The sequence below is a fragment of the Arachis duranensis genome, chromosome 4, assembly GCF_000817695.3.
Source record: "Arachis duranensis cultivar V14167 chromosome 4, aradu.V14167.gnm2.J7QH, whole genome shotgun sequence".
NCBI classification, from domain to species: domain Eukaryota; kingdom Viridiplantae; phylum Streptophyta; class Magnoliopsida; order Fabales; family Fabaceae; genus Arachis; species Arachis duranensis.
Genome location: NC_029775.3, coordinates 54,661,442 through 54,677,336, shown reverse-complemented (window position 1 = coordinate 54,677,336; position 15,895 = coordinate 54,661,442).

The window sequence follows — 15,895 nt, the reverse complement described above, 5'->3', positions numbered from 1 at the left end:
TGAGAAAGCAAGGAACTAGGCCTTATTTTGGTGCCAAGAAAACCAAGAAAAATACGTAGCGTGCGCACTGCCCAAGTTTCGAATGCGGGGCTTCACTTTTGGAAACACTACCCTGCCCTCCACGAGGGCAGGGCAGCATTTTGTGCTGCACGGCCAGCGCACCAGATTGGCACACCAAGGGAGCTTCGGCAGCAACATCACGCACGCACGGGCAGAATCTGGCGCACCAAAAATTTCTGCCCTGCCCTCCACAAGGGCAGGGCAACACCCTGCAACACCAGCACGCACCACACGCACGCACCAAGGACGCACGCACCATTTTCTGCCCTGCCCTCCACAAGGGCAGGGCAGCCTCCTGGAAGCAAATTTTCTTGGGCTGAAAATTGGATTAAAAATCCAATTTAATTCAATTCTTCACCAAATCAAAAGCCCATCCAAATCCCAAGATCCAAGAATAGAAAGTGTATAAATAGGAGATTGTTTGATGTAAAAAAAAAAAAAACCTTTCTTTGGAGCTTTGAATCTTTACTTTTATTTTTGAACTTTTGAACTTTCTCTTGGAGACTTCACTAAATTTCAGAGAATTGGGGAGAAGAATTGATCTCTCTTCTTCCTCGTTCTTGCTTGAGCATTTTTACTTTTCTTGTTTGAGTTTTGGGTGTGAAGAATTGAGGAAATTCTGTCTCAATCTCTATTCAAAATCTCTTTAATTCCTCTTCTGCCTAATTGAGTTCAATTTCATTTCCTTTACTGCTTCTTCTTTAAATTCTGGTTAATTGCTTTGTGAACTTGGATCTGGGAAGGCAATTGAGATCTAGACTTTGCTATCTAGTCTCTTGAGTCCTGAGATCCCATTTTCCTTTTGGTTCTTCTGTGAACCCCTGCTGTAATTTGATTTCATTTCCTGTTTGAATTCTATTTACTCCTAATTCATCTTCTGCTTTATTAATTGTTGCAATTCGCTTTCCCTTGCTGAAATTCTGAATTCCCAATCCTCAACCCCCTTTTTCTATTCAAGCAATTTATATTTCTTGCACTTTAAGTTACTGCAATTTACATTTCTTGCACTTTAAGTTTCAGTCATTTAATTTCTTGTTCTTTAAGATTCAGCATCTTTTACTTTCAGTTCTCTTTAATTTCTGTAATCCATCCCTCTCCCTTTACATTTCCTGCTATTTACTTACTGTTGGCTACAAAATCACTCAACCAATACTTGATTCGCTTGACTAAATCAACCACTAAACTAAAATTGCTCAATCCTTCAATCCCTGTGGGATCGACCTCACTCCCGTGAGTTTTATTACTTGATGCGACCCGGTACACTTGCCGGTGAGTTTTGTGCTGGATCGTTTTCCACACATCAGAAGTCCATGAAACTTGCAGTTCTGTAGCATTAGAGCAACTAATTGAGGTTTCAACTCAAAATTGTTTGCTCCAATGGCAGGAATTGAGATGCTTCTTCCATCAAACTTGGAAGTAGGTACAGTATAATCACCAAGCATCCTTCTTGCATTATTGTTGTTGGGTTCAACTGCCATCTCCTTTTCTTGTTCGATAATTTCAGCAAGGTTGTCTCTGGATTGTTGTAATTTAGCTTCTCTTAGTTTTCTCTTCAGAGTTCTTTCAGGTTCTGGATCAGCTTCAACAAGAATGACTTTTTCCTTGTTCCTGCTCATATGAGAAAGAAGAGAACAGAAAAGGAAGAGGAATCCTCTATGTCATAGTAAAGAGGTTCCTTATTGTTAGTAGAAGAAGAAGGGGAATAAAGAAAGGAGAATCCAAACAGAAGGGTGAGGATAGGGATAGTGATTTGAGATGAAGAGAGGTAAAGAGAAGTGTTAGTAAATAAATAAATAAATAGAAGAAGAGGAGAGGGAAAGAATTTCGAAAATAATTTTGAAAAGGAGTTAATGATTTTTGAAAATTAAGATAAGAAATTAAATTAAAATTAAAATTTAAAACAATTAAAGAATTAAAAAAAAAGAATTTTTGAAAAAGAGGGAGGTATTTTCAAAAATTAGAGAGAGAAAAGTTGTTAGGTGGTTTTGAAAAAGATAAGAAACAAACAAAAAGTCAAATAGTTAATTGAAAAAGATTTGAAAATCAAATTTGAAAAGATAAGAAGATAAGAAGATAAGAAGTTAGAAAAGATATTTTAAAATCAAATTTTTGAAAAAAGATAAAATTTTGAAAAAGATATGATATAAAAGATAAGATAAAAAGATATGATTAAAAAGATATAGTTAGAAAAGATTTAATTTTTAAAATTAAAATTGATTACTTGACTAACAAGAAACTACAAGATATGATTCTAGAATTCAAAGATTGAACCTTTCTTAACAAGAAAGTAACAAACTTCAAATTTTTTAATCAATCACATTAATTGTTAGTAAATTTTCGAAAATTTTGAAATAAATTAAGAAAAAGATTTTTGAAAAATTCAAATAAAAAATTCGAAAACAAAAAAAATGAAAAAGAATTGATTTTTGAAAAAGATTTTGAAAAGATAAGATTTTTAAATTTGAAATTTTGACTTGACTAACAAGAAATAACTAATTTTAAAATTTTTTTGACTAAGTCAACCCAAAATTTCAAAATTTATGAGAAAAACAAGGAAAAGATATTTTTATTTTTGAATTTTTAATGATGAGAGAGAAAAACACAAATATGACCCAAAACATGAAAATTTTGGATCAAAATCAATGATGCATGCAAGAACACTATGAATGTCAAGATGAACACCAAGAACACTTTGAAGATTATGATGAACATCAAGAACATATTTTTGAAAAATTTTTTATGCAAAGAAAACATGCAAGATACCAAACTTAGAAATCTTTAATGCTTAGACAATATGAATGCAAAGATGCACATGAAAAACAATAAAAGACACAAAACAAGAAAACATCAAGATCAAACAAGAAGACTTACCAAGAACAACTTAAAGATCATGAAGAACACTACGAATGCATGAATTTTCGAAAATTGCAAGAACAAAATGAATATACAATTGACACCAAACTTAAAACATGACACAAGACTTAAATAAGAAACACAAAAATATTTTTTATTTTTATAATTTTATTATTTTTTGGATTTTACTTTATATTTTCGAAAAACATATAGGACAAAGGAAGTAATGAATTCAAAGTCCTCAATCAAAATCCCAAGAATCATACCAGGTTAGTCTAAATCTTGATGGCCAGCCAAGCTTCAGGATACCATTTTGAAACTCTAGAATTCATTCTTAAAAACTCTGAAGGATTTTTCGAAAATAGAGGGAGAAAATCTTTGAAAAATATTTTTGAAAACTTTTTGAAAATAAAATAAAATGAAAAAAAGAAATTACCTAATCTAAGCAACAAGATGAACCGTCAGTTGTCCAAACTCAAACAATCCTCGGCAACGGCGCCAAAAACTTGGTGCACGAAATTGTGATCATCAACAATGGCTCCAAAGACTTGGTAGCGCTCTCAAACGTGAATCACACTTAGTCACAACTCCGCACAACTAACCAGCAAGTGTACTGGGTCGTCCAAGTAATACCTTACGTGAGTAAGGGTCGATCCCACGGAGATTGTTGGTATGAAGCAAGCTATGGTCATCTTGTAAATCTCAGTTAGGCGGATAATAAATGTTATGGAGTTTTCAAATAGTAAATAAATAAAACAGAAAATAAAGATAGAGCTACTCGTGTAATTTAATGGTGGGAATTTCAGATAAGTGCATGGAGGTGCTGTGTTCCTTCTGAATCTCTGCTTTCCTACTGTCTTCCTTCGATCCTTCTTATTCCTTTCCATGGCAAGCAATACGTAGGGCATCACCGTTGTCAATGGCTACATCCCATCCTCTCAGTGAAAAAGGTCCAAATGCTCTGTCACGGCACGGCTAATCATCTGTCGATTCTCGATCATGTTGGAATAGAATCCTTTGATTCTTTTGCGTTTGTCATCACGCCCAACAATTGCGAGTTTGAAGCTCGTCACAGTCATTCAACCCGGAATCATACTCGGAATACCACAGACAAGGTTAGACTTTCCAGATTCCCATGAATGCCGCCATCAATTATAGCTTATACCATGAAGATTCTGATTAAGGAATCCAAGAGATATGCGCCCGGTCTAAGGTAGAACGGAAGTGGTTGTCAGTCACGCGTTCATAGGTGAGAATGATGATGAGTGTCACGGATCATCATATTCATCATGTTGAAGTGCAATGAATATCTTAGAATAAGAACAAGCGAAATTGAATAGAAAATAGTAGTAATTGCATTGAAACTTGAGGTACAGCAGAGCTCCACACCCTTAATCTATGGTGTGCAGAAACTCCACCGTTGAAAATACATAAGTGATGAAGGTCCAGGCATGGCCGAATGGCCAGCCCCCAAAACGTGATCAATAGTCTCCTTAGATGAATAATAAAATAAAACTGAGACCAAAGATGTAACGTGGTCAAAAGATCAAAAATACCATCAAAGACTAGTCCCCTAATACAATAGTAAAAAGTCCTATTTATACTAAACTAGCTACTAGGGTTTATAGAAGTAAGTAATCGATGCAGAAATCTACTTCCGGGGCCCACTTGGTGTGTGCTTGGGCTGAGCTTGAACTTTACACGAGCTAAGGCTTCTTTTGGAGTTGCCAAGTTGTAACGTGTTTTTGGCGTTCAACTCTGGTTCGTGACGTGTTCCTGGCGTTTGACTTCAGAATGCAGCATAGAACTGGCGTTGAGCGCCAGTTTACGTCATCTAATCACGAATAAAATATAAACTATTATATATTGCTGGAAAGCTCTGGATGTCTACTTTCCAACGCCGTTCAGAGCGCGCCATTTGGAGTTTTGTAGCTCCAGAAAATATATTTCGAGGGCAGGGAGGTCAGATTCCAACAGCATCAACAGTCCTTTGTCAGCCTCCTTATCAGAGTTTTGCTCAGGTCCCTCAATTTCAGCCAAAAATTACCTGAAATCACAAAAAAAAGCACACAAACTTATAGTAAAGTCCAGAAATGTGAATTTAGCATAAAAACTAATGAAAACATCCCTAAAAGTAACTATATCTTATTAGAAACTATTTAAAAACAATGCCAAAAAGCGTATAAATTATCCGCTCATCAATCGGGACAAGTCAAATTCCTCATAGTGGGAATAGACTACTTCAGAAAGTGGATTGAAGCAGAACCCCTAGCTAACGCCGCTGCTCAAAGAAGTCGAAAATTCCTATATAGAAACATCGTTACAAGGTTTGGGGATCCATACTCCATCACCACAGACAATGGTACTCAGTTCACAGATGCAGGCTTTAGAAAGCTAGCAGCCGACTTGAATATAAGACAACAATTCACCTATGTTGAACATCCCCAAGCCAATGGACAAGCTGAAGCTGCCAACAAAGTCATACTGGCTGGGCTGAAGTGGAGGTTACAAGATGCAAAGGGAGCCTAGGCCGAGGAGCTCCCATAGGTTTTATGAGCATATCGAACAACGCCATATTCCACCACAAAGGAATCACCCTTCCGATTAGCATATGGAATGAAGGCAATGATCCTAGTAGAGATTGAAGAAAGGTCGCCTAGAGTGATCCACTATAGCGAAGAAGCCAACTCCCAACTTCAAAGGGAAGAGCTCGACCAACTTCCGAAAGTCCGAGAAAGAGCTCGGATAAGGGAAGAGGCATTAAAACAATAAATGGCTTCCAGATATAATCAAAAGGTAATAAAGTGAGCCTTTGCTGAGGACGACCTCATTCTAATCCGAAACGACATTGGAACAACTCGACCTGGAGAAGTAAAGCTGACAACAAACTGGAAAGGATCCTACCGAGTCATAGAAGTGCTGGGAAAAGGCTACTACATGCTTTCCGAACTCGACGAGAAAGAGCTTCGTAGGTCATGCCACGCCTGCAACCTAAGAAGGTACTATAGTTAGGGATGATAAATGACCTTAGGACAAGGCGCACTCTTTTTCCTGAAAAGGTTTTTTAATGAGGCGCCAAGACCAAGACCTACAAATCACCTGACTTAGGAAATTAACCCCCGCATGTATATATTTGCATTTTCTTTTAATAAGATCTGTTCAGATTTTCTACAAACGCTCAAGCCACATTATTCTGAAACATTCATCGCCCGATTATAAAGCTACAGATCGACAGAAAGTGAAAACCAAATTCACTACACGATCACGATAAAAACCAAAAATGAAAATCAAATTCACTAAAAGGTCGACCAAACGAGGGTTAAATCCCGAACTCTACGAAATCGGCAAAAATGAAAATGAAATAATGCAAGAAGTTATAGAAAATGATCCAAAGAAAGGACCTGACGAGGTCCTAATAAAATAGATTGCTATAAAATAACTTGAAGATTGGCTGGCATAAAGAAGTCAGACCAGCCACAACAACCCAAGTTATAAGTAAAGCCCTGGAAAGAGGTCTGGCCAATCCTATAAAAGAGGATTACTATAACTTAGAAGAGCCCGACATGATGAAGTCGGACTCCTACGAAAAAGTTATAAAAGGTAATCCCTGAAAGAGACCTGAACAAAGTCCAAGAAAGAGGATTATCAAGTGACTCGACAAGGCCCGACATGACGAAGTCGGCCCAAGATATAAAGCTACAAAATGTAATCCCTGAAAGAGACCTGAACAAGGTCCACGAAAGAGGATTACCAAGTAACTCAACAAGGCCCGACATGATGAAGTCGGCCCAAGATATAAAGTTACAAAAGGTAATCCCTGAAAGAGACATGAACAAGGTCCAAGAAAGAGGATTACCAAGTAACTCGACAAGGCCCGACATGACGAAGTCGGCCCAAGATATAAAGCTAAAAAAGATAATCCCTGAAAGAGACCTGAATAAGGTCCAAGAAAGAGGATTACCAAGTAACTCAACAAGGCCCGACATGATGAAGTCGGCCCAAGATATAAAGTTACAAAAGGTAATCCCTGAAAGAGACCTGAACAAGGTCCAAAAAAGAGGATTACCAAGTAACTCGACAGGATACGACATGAGAAAGCTACCCCAGGAAGAGACCTAAGTATAAGTCCAAAAAAGAGGGTTACAAACAAACAACTCGGGCAAAAACCAACTTAAAGAAATCCGCAATCTCAGTTTTACAATTCCTAACGAAGACCTGAACAAAAGTTTAAAATTGTTGAAAGCGGCGTCAGGCAAAGGAATCAAGCCGATCATCCCAATACTCTCAAAGACTACGAAGATACCAAGACAAGCGCAAACAGATATGATATAAAAATAGAAAGTCATAATGATAACCAGCGTCAGAGGCCAACAAATGCAGCCTACAAAGCTGGTAAACTATTTTGTTTACCGAAATAAAGTTGCTAAAACCAGCAACTAAAAAGGTGTCAAAAGTCAACAAAATAAGAGTTCAAACACCCACAAACCGGGCTATCTACACAAAGTAATTACGAAAATCAATCAAGCATCCGAAGGCTTCTCGGCAGCATCAACACGTGGTGAAGGAGGACAAGTCTGGAGAGGCACCGCGTCAACTATCCCGACATCCCGATTCAATATCTGGCAATCAGGATCGGCTACGGAATAAGCAGGAGTTGAAGAAGTCGACATGACAGAAGCTTTGGCGATGGGCTTAGAGGGAGGCTCAACATCATCATCATCAGGGTCATCGGGAATTATCTTGCCATTTTTCACAACATTATCCAAACTAAATAAAGCAAGGTTGGCCTCCGGGGTAATAACCCGAACCTGTTCCTTTAGATTCTCATAAGCAGCAGTTACGCTACCCACAAGGTGACCCTGGAGCTCAGAATAATCAACTCGGGCCGACTCTAACTCCTCCCGAAGACGCATCACTTCCTGGTAGGACGTGACATAGCTTTCTTTGTGCTTCAATGCCACATCCTCAGCCAACCGCACAGAGGCCGCCAGGGCAAGAGAGCTGGCCTTCTCCCCTTCCAGCTCCCTCTTCAGTTTAGTCACCTCCGCTTCAAACTCCTCCTTCAGACCCTTCATCCGATCAAACTCTTGCTTAGCTTCCTCCATAAAGGCTTTGGTAGCATGCTGAGGCAGATTTTGGGCAGTTCGATACAGAGCAGCTCCTATATGAGCCATCTTAACACTACTTCGAGTTATAAAATCTAAGTGATGAAGAAAAGATACATCATCCATAGAGAGGGCACCATAAGGTGCGATCTGCTGGTCACAAAGCCAATAGGGTCAAAATCCGGGGCGTCGAGAGATTAAAAGGTTCAACAGTTCAAGGTCTTTTAGGAGGAGGGACGGCCGAAGAAGAAACCACAGCAGTAGTAGAAGATTGTGGGGGATCCACTAAATGGACCCGAGGTGTAGGGATCATTCTCCTCGGGCCAGGAGAGCTCGGCACAAACAGCTTAGAAGGAACTTGAAAAGTTCCTTCCCCATCTACACGGGCCAAGGTGTTTTGAGCTGCAGTAGCTTTCCTCGCCTTCTTGAAGGCCTTCATTGCATCATTATTCTTAGCCATCTCTGGAAAATGGAAAACAACAATTTATCATACTAGGAAGAAAGGGGAAAAAGCAAAATACAAAGAAATAGTATACATCAAGTAATACCCAATATATCTCAGACAAGGGAGGGGTCTCCCAAACATTTTTTGGTATCTAAATGAGGAGGTTCCCCCCAAAGATCTTCCAAAACCGTCAAAAAGGCCTGTTCGACCTCATCAAGCATCTTCCATGTATAACGGGATACTACTACATTCTGCTGCCAATGTAAAGGGAAGGATTGTTCCCCATTCGCTTCCAGAAAAAAGGGACGAGCTCCTTCAACAGCTCAAACCTTGAAAAAGTAATTCTTGAAGTCCCTAAAAGACTCATCGTACATGGTGAAAATCTTGTGTCCTTGTGCAGATCTAAAAGAAACCCATGAGGCTTTCTTTTTTGATGAAATTTCGGGCTTAGTTAAAACAAACAAGTAAAGGAAAAGAGTTTGAGAGGGGATAACATTCAGTTCTTGACAAAGAAGTTGAAAAATCTTGATAAAGCCCCAGGAGTTTGGGTGAAGCTGGGACGGAGCTACATTACACGACCACAACAAATCGGTCTCAAACGAGGTAAAAGGAAAGGTGATGTCCAACTGGCTGAAGAAATAGGCATAAGCATAAAAGAAATGGCGCTCCCCCTGGGTCAGGGCAGGAAAGCAAACCCTCTCCTCGGACTCAGGTGCCACCAACTCATAATTCTTCTCCTGATCCCTACTCTTACAGAGACGGTGATGTTTCCTAAGCTCCACACAGAATTCAGCATTAACCACAAAAACACACATCAAAACAAGGGAGTTCAGCCAATCGGACATAACCTCAGGAACCTTAGAAGACATCTCTATAATATTTTTGCGAGAAGACATAGCCAACTAGTCCTACAAACAAGAAAAGGAGAGTGGATTACTAAAAATGTCTCGGACGAAACCAAAATAACTCAGCGAGCACAGTCCAAACACAGCACAAACAGTAAAAGAAACCCCAGGACCCACTCCCATAAGGTCTAGGGGCAACCTTTGGGGGCAATCAGGGAACAAAGAGTCAGAAAATCTACAAGGCTAAACGCCCTAACAAAATTTGCAGCAAGAACAAAGAATAACCTTTACCCAAAAAGTAACATCTCCTTCAAAGAAAAGCAATCAACAGAACAAAAGCCATCAAAAGGAGCAAACTTCCTCAAAACAACAAAGTTCATCAAAACAGGAGTAGCATACGAAGCCCTAAAAAGCCAAATCAGGAGAAAACACCCAGAAGCATACATAAGGGCAAAAAGAAGACCAGAAGGCATGCATCATAGTGATAAACCAAGCGTGATAATATACAAAGATTCAAGCTTTCTGTTCCGGGGGTTACCTGAAACTGTAGGTCAATCTCGGACGAGATCTTTTGTGCTAGTCGGGGGTGTTGTGTCCGACTTGGAGATGGTGTTGATCCTTCGTCCCCGGAGAGTGGGGGGTACCTGCAAGGGACTCCGATGCTTAAGTTAGCAAGGGTATTAAGCAGGTATTAAGTAGAATCAGAGTATGAGTTATACCTGGGTGCTCCAGTGTATTTATAATGGTGTAGAGTGACCTTTGCAGATAAGATAAGTTGGTTATCTTATCTTATCTTTATCTTTATCTTTCCTGGGAACCGCCCTTATCTCTATAGGCTTGGGCTGCCTTTAGATTGGGGTCGTATTCCTCTATTTGGACCCTTTATTGGGCTTTCATGTGACTTGGCCGAGCTCTTTGAGAAGAGGTCAGGTCATCCTGACCTGAAGAGGTCAGTTGCTTTGTCTGTAGAACATCCCGGGTCGGACAGCTCGACCCAGGGTATGAATAATGCCCCTGCTCGAGCTTGGTCTTCCTTTTTGAGGTTGAGTCTTTAGTTTCAAGATTTTTTATCCTTCTCAGGTGAAGCTGAACTCGAGCATTTTGTCGCTTTTGTCTTTGTAGAGTTCTCCTTTTTTGAATGCGGGACGTTTCTGTTCCGTTTCCTCTGAAAGCGCGTGCTTTTGCGTTAGTGCCCTGGCCTTGGGAATGCGCGAGGGTTTTTAATGCCCCCATTAATTGGTTTTCAATGCCCCGTTTCTCTTGCTTCTTTTATTTTGAACTTCACACATGGAGACGGTTTTTTCTCCTTTCTGTAACTTCCCCTTTTCTTCCTCACTTTTGTTGTTTTCGTCTGTCATCTGCCCTTTCGCGTTTTTCTTTTTGACATTGTTTGGCGATCATGGGTGCTCTTTTTGCTTTTGACGGCAACTCCTGATATCTTCGTCTTCGCTCTCCGCACGCTTCTCCTTTTTCAGGTTGGTTCATCTTCTCTTTTTTGCTTACATTGTTCTTCTTCCTGGTACAATAGGGTTTTTATTTGAGCGTATATTTGGGAAAGTTTGAACCTTTTCACTTTTTTGTATTTTTTTGTTGCTGCAATTTCTCACTTTTTCTTCTCTGATGTTCCCTTGGCAGTTAAAGCTTCCTAAGGCTTTTGCATGTTGTTGCCTGATTCGTTTGATTATTGAAGAAAAGATTGCACCTTTATCTGTTTTTCCATTTGGCATGTTCTTACTGTTGGGTGGACTGAGGTTGTAATTTCTACCAACGCTTATTTTGATGACTTGATTTGCTTTTTGTTGGGACGTGTAAAGATGTAGGCTTGTAGGCTTCCTTGAATCTTTTTTTTGCCTCCAAAGGATGCCTCTGAAACCTTTTGGATTGGGTCCTGAGGTTCCCTTTTCTTGCTTTTACCTGGTTTCTTTGACACCTATATGCTTTAGTTTTGTGAGTTGCCTTCGTTTATGCCCGAGTTGTTCGATTAGTGTTCTGAGGTGTTTTTTGAGTAATCCAATCTTCTTTTCTTTTTGTAGGACTAGTTAACCATATCTTCTCGCAAAAATATTGTTGAGACATCTTCCCAAGTCCCTGAGGGCATGGCCAATTGGGTGGATTCTATGGTCCTCTTATGCATCTCATTGGTTGACTCCGAGTTTTGTCAGCAACTTAGGCAGTTTCATAGGATTTATAGCAACAGTAGTGACGAGAAGAATTATGAGCTCATATCTCCAACTTCTGATGAAAGCGTTTGCTTTTCTTCCCGAATTGCTGGAGAGCGCCCCTTTTTCTATGCATATGACTTCTTTTTTAGTCAAATGAATATTACTCTTCCTTTTACCCCTTTTGAAACCAACCTGTTATGGTCCTGTAATTTAGCTCCATCCCAACTTCACCCCAATTCCTGGGGTTTTATAAAAATATTTCAGCTGCTGTGTCGTGAATTTGGCATCCCTGCTTCGCAATCTCTTTTCTTTTATCTCTTTGTTTTGACAAAGCCTGGTGTAGTGAAGAAAAAAGCCGCTTGGGTTTCTTTCCGAGCTTCACAGGGGAAAAAGGTTTTCTCCATGTTTGATGAGTCTTTTCGTGATTTCAAAAATTACTTTTTTAGGGTTCGAGCTGTTGAAGGAGCTCGGCCCTTTTTTCTAGATGAGAATGATGAGGCCACCTTTCCTTTAGAGTGGCAAAAGAATGTAGTGGTATCGAGATACTCGTGGGAGATGTTAGATGAGGCTGAACAAGCTTTTGTGACTGTGCTGGAAGAAAACTGGGGGGAGCCTCCTCATCTTGACACAAAGAAATTTTTAGCTAATCCCTCTCTCCTCCGAGCTGAGCTGGGTAGTGGTCAATTTTTTCTATTGGTTTGCTTGTTGTGTTTGTCTCTTGTGAGATCTTTTTCTGACTCGTAGCTTGGCTTCCTGTTTGTAATGTTTGTTTGCAGAGATGATTAAGAATAATGAGTCCATTAAGGCCTTTAAGAGGGCAAGGAAGGCTACTGCGGCTCAGAATGCTTCGGCCAAGGCGGCCGGGGAGGGAACTTCTCAGGTTTCATCTAAGCCTTTGGTTACAAGTTCTCTTGGGCCGAGGAAGGTTATCCCCACTCCTCGTGTTCTTTTGATTGACCCTTCTGCTGGTACTTCCTCTCCTTCTGTCGCTCATCTTCCAAAAAGACCTCGGACTGTCGAGCCGTTTAATCTTGGTGCTCCTAACTTTGATGCTGTTGGGTTTGTAGATCAACAAATTGCTCCCTATAGTGTCATGCCTACCGACGATGTATCCATTCTTCATCATTTGGATTTTATTAGTCGGAGTGGTATTACACTGGCACACATGGGAGCGGCTTTATACCGAACTGCTCAAGATTTTCCTATCCATGCTACCAAGGCTTTTATGGAGGAGGCAAAATCAGAGTTTGACCGAATTAAGGGTTTGAAGGAGGAGCTCGAGGTGAAAGTGGCCGAGCTGGAGAAGGAGCTGAAGGGGAAAAGGCCAGGGCTGTTGGTCTGGCAGCTGCCCCACAACTGGCCGAGGATACAGAGGTAAAACATAAGGATAGCTATGTTACTACTTATAGAGAGATGATGGAGCTCAGGAGTAAGATGGAATCTTCTCGGCTGATTACACCGAACTTCAAGGTCATCTTGTAGGTAGTGTTACTGCGGCTTATGAGAATCTGAAAGAGCAATTTTGAGTTCTTGCGCCAGATCTCGACCTTTCCCTTAGTAGTCTGGACAATGTTGTTAAGAATGGTAAGATTGTCCCTGACGATCCCGATGATAATGATGATGATCGTCCTTCACTACCTGCTACCAAGACTTCTACTGTACCGACTTCTCCGACTTCTACTGCTGGGATCAGTCGTCTAGAAGGGGAACCGGATTGCCAGGTCTTGAACCGAGATGATGGGACGGTAGATGCGGTGCCCCTTCAGACTCGTCCTCCTTCACCCCAAGTTGATGCTGCTGAGAAGTCTTCTGATGTTGTCTGAGTTTTCTCCCTTTTTAATGTAAATAGCCCGGCTTGTGGGCTTTTGAACTCTTTATCTTGTAACTGGTGTTTTGGTGACTGTTGATACTTTTTTGGTTACTTGTTTAGAAACTTTATTTTGAAAAACAAAGTAGTTTTCGAGCTTTCGGGGCTGATCTTGATGGCCTCTGGAGCTTGCTATTATCATAACTTAGTAGTTTTTATATCATGTCTGCTTGCACTCATCTTGGTACCTTCGTAGGCTGGGATATGATTAGCTTGATTATTTGGCTTGGTTTTGTTTGTAATCCTCCTTTTTAGACCTCGTTTAGATCTCTTTTGAGGACTATTTTTGTAATTTCTGTGTCCTGGGCCTGACTTCATCATGTCAGGTCCTGTCGAGTTTGCTTGGTAATCCTCTTTCTTGGACCTTATTCATGTCTCTTTTGGGAATTACCTTTTGTAGCTTTACATCTTTCTAGGCCGATTTCGTCATGTCGGGCCCCGTCGAGTTACTTGATGATCCTCTTTCTTGGAACTTGTTCAGGTCTCTTTCTGGGATTATCTTTGTAACTTATCTTTCTGGGCCGACTTTGTCACGTCAGGCCTTGTCGAGTTACTTGATAATCCTCTTTCTTGGACCTTGTTTTAGGTCTCTTTCAGGGATTATCTTTTGTAACTTTTTCTTCCCGGGCCGACTTTGTCACGTCGGGCCCTATCGAGTTACTTGATAATCCTCTTTCTTGGACCTTGTTTTAGGTCTCTTTCAGGGATTATCTTTTGTAAATTTTTCTTTCCGGGCCGACTTTGTCACGTCAGGCCCTGTCGAGTTACTTGATAATCCTCTTTCTTGGACCTTGTTTTAGGTCTCTTTCAGGGATTATCTTTTGTAACTTTTTATAAGAGTCTGATTTCGTCATGTCGGGCTCTTCGAAGATATAGTAATCCTCTTTCATAGGGTTGGCCAGACCTCTTTCCAAGGCTTTACTTATAACTTGGGTTGTTGTGGCCGGTCTGACTTTTTGTGCCGGCCAGTTTTTAAGTTATTTTATAGCAATCCATTTTATTAGGACCTCGTCAGGTCCTTTCTATGGATCACTTTCTATAACTTCTTGCATTATTCTATTTTCATCTTTGCCGATTTTGTAGAATTTGGGTTTTTAGCCCTCGTTTTTATCGTGACGCGCAGTGAATTCAGTTTTCACTTTCTGTCGATCTGTAGCTTTACAATCGGGCGATGAATGTTTTCAGAAAAATACGACTTGAGCATTTGTAGAGAATCTAAACAAATTTTATTAAAAGAAAATGCAAATATACATGAGGAGTTAATTTCCTAAGTCGGGTGATTTGTAGGTCTTAGCGGGGCGCCTCGTTAAAAAACCTTTTTCAGGAAAAAGAGTGTGCCTTGTCCAAGATCTTTTATCATCCCTAGCTATAGTACCTTCTTAGGTTGCAGGCGTGCCATGATCTAGGAAGCTCTCGCCCGTCGAGTTCGGAAAGCTTGTAGTAACCCTTTCCCAGTACTTTTATGACTCGGAAGGGTCCTTTTCAGTTTGCTGCCAACTTTCTTTCTCCAGGTCGAGTTGTTCCTATATCGTTTCAGATTAGGATGAGGTCATTTTCAGCAAAGGCCCGCTGTATTACTTTTCAGTTGTATCTGGAGGCCATTTGTCGTTTCAACGCCTCTTCCCTTATCCGAGCTTTTTCTCAAATTTTTGGAAGTAAGTCGAGCTCTTCCTTTTAAAGTTAGGAATTGGCTTTTTTGCTAAAATGGATTACTCTGGTTGATCCTTCTTCGACCTCCACTGGGATCATTGCCTCTATTCCGTAGGCTAATTGGAAAGGTGACTCCTTTATCGTGGAAAGTGGAGTCGTTCGATATGTCCATAGGACTTGCGGGAGCTCTTCAGCCCAGGCTCCCTTTGCATCCTGTAATCTCCGTTTTAACCCTGCTAGTATAACTTTATTAGCAGCTTCGGCTTGCCCATTGGCTTGGGGGTGCTCGACAGAGGTGAATTGTTGTGTTATATTCAAGTCGGCCGCTAGTTTTCTGAAGCCTGCATCTATGAACTGGGTACCATTGTCTGTAGTGATTGAGTATGGAACTCCGAACCTTGTGACGATGTTTCTATATAGAAACTTCTGACTTCTTTGAGTTGTGCCATTGGCTAGGGGTTCTGCCTCGATCCATTTTGTGAAGTAGTCTCTTCCTACTATGAGGAATTTGACTTGTCCCGATCCTTGAGGAAAAGGTCCGAGGAGATCGAGTCCCCATTTTGCGAATAGCCAAGGTGAGGTTACACTGATGAGTTCTTCTGGCGGGGCGTTGTGAAAGTTGGCATGTTTCTGGCATGACAAACATGTCCTCACAAATTATGTGGCTTCTTTTTGTAGAGTTGGCCAATAAAAACCTGCCCGAAGTACTTTTTTGGCGAGTGTCTGTGCTCCGAGGTGATTGCCACAAATGCCACTATGTACTTCTTCTAGGACATCCTTAGTGTTGGAAGTCGGCACGCATTTTAGCAATGGTATTGAAATCCCTCTTTTGTATAAAGTATTATTTATGATGGTGTAGTATTGTGCTTCCTGTTTTAACCTCTTTGCCTCTTTCTCATCTGTAGGGA